The sequence below is a fragment of the Orycteropus afer genome, unplaced genomic scaffold, assembly GCF_000298275.1.
Source record: "Orycteropus afer afer isolate SDZICR_OR568_19922 unplaced genomic scaffold, OryAfe1.0 scaffold00321, whole genome shotgun sequence".
Classification (NCBI taxonomy): domain Eukaryota; kingdom Metazoa; phylum Chordata; class Mammalia; order Tubulidentata; family Orycteropodidae; genus Orycteropus; species Orycteropus afer.
The window spans coordinates 3,383,732-3,385,347 of NW_006921908.1; the positions used below are offsets into that span (position 1 = coordinate 3,383,732).

Below are 1,616 nucleotides of genomic sequence, written 5' to 3' on the forward strand. Positions count from 1 at the left end.
AAAAAAAAAAAAAGACCAGGCTTATTGGTTTAATGAAAACTTGGAACCCTCTGACACTATGGCTATTAGACAACCTTCAAGAGAGGACTGGAGTTCCTCTGTGACCACTGTGAGTTTCAGCCAAACAACAGGCCTCTAAGGTGAACAGTAATACTGGAGAGTATGTACTCATTAGAACAACCACACATATGAGATTAAGAGAACAGCATTTGCCCAGGGATAGAGCTGGGATGGCAGGAGGGGATGGGAACAAAGGATGAAAAGAAGGGGTGGGCACAAGGAGGAAGGAATAGGAAGAATGCCATTACAGTGTGAGGTAGAATTACCATAAACATCAAAAGACAGAATTTGCATGAGTTATTGAATGGAAAACCAATTTGCTTTGTAAAAGTCACAATCAATCAATCACTAAATAAATATATAAAAGAAGTTCATGTATTGATCCTAGACTATAGAGATAATGAGGATTGAGGACAAAGAAGACACAATTCAAATCAAATTGTAGAGATCTTTTTTTTCTACCACTTCAGAAACTTCTCTTAAAAAGATCACAAATGATCTACTCATTGCAGTATACTACCATTTTACAATCCTTTTCTTATGTTGTCTATCAATAGTTGAGCCACTTCTCCTTAATACACTTTTTTTTTTCTCTCTCTGTGAGTGGTAGGACACATAATTTATTTGCATTTTCTCTTATTTCAGTGGTTATCCATTGTCAAATTTGTACTGGTTTCTCTCTTCTCTTGATCTATACTCACTAACTCACTGCCGTCAAGTCAGATTTGACTCATAGCAACCCCTCCTTGGGTTTCCAAGGAGATATCACTGTATCTCATCTATATTTATACCTCTACTTTGTGATTTAATTTAGTTTCATGGCTTTAAATAACCATTTATATGGTCATGAGTACCTAATTAATATCCACAGGCTTGTATATTCAACTGCTTTATTGATTCTTTCATTTAGATATCAAATAGGCATTTCAACGTTAGCTATCCAAAATGGAATTCCTTATCTTCTCCAAACTGGTTCCTCCCACAATCTTCTTTATTCTTGCTGATTATAATTCTATCCCTCCAATTTCTCAGAGCAAAACTGTAGTCATCTTTGTTTCCTTTCTTTCTCATTCATCTAGCATCCAAATTACCAGGAAAATTTTTCAAAATATATTTAGAATCTGACTAATTTCCAACACCTTTATTGCTAGAACTCTGGGATGAATCATAATAATCTATTAAAAGCCTAATTCATTTCCTTGATTCTAATTGTTTTCAAGATGACAACTGAGATTATCTGCATGATCCTCAAAATCATAAATCAGGACATGTAACTCCTCTACTCGATACCCTCCCATTGCTCCCCATGTTGCATCTCACTGTTTTGTTTTTTTTTCAAGTTTAAAAATATTTATTAATTCTCTCTCTCTCTCTCTTTTCTCAATTGCGATCTGGGTGGAAATTTACAAAGCAAATTCACTCTCCATACAGTAGTTCACATACACTTTGTCTCATGACATTGACCACAATTTACCACAATGCAACAGCTCTCTTCCCACTTCCTCCTCATAGTTACCTCTTCCCTGTGTCCATTCCTCCATGCACTCCTTGCCCCC

At 35.8% G+C, this 1,616-nt stretch overlaps 1 protein-coding gene across 1 annotated transcript in view; it reads right to left on the reverse strand.

Moving 5' to 3' along the window:
- Positions 1 to 1,616, reverse strand: part of ANO3 (anoctamin 3) — a 629,748-nt gene that overhangs the window by 223,018 nt on the left and 405,114 nt on the right. The window lies entirely within an intron of this gene.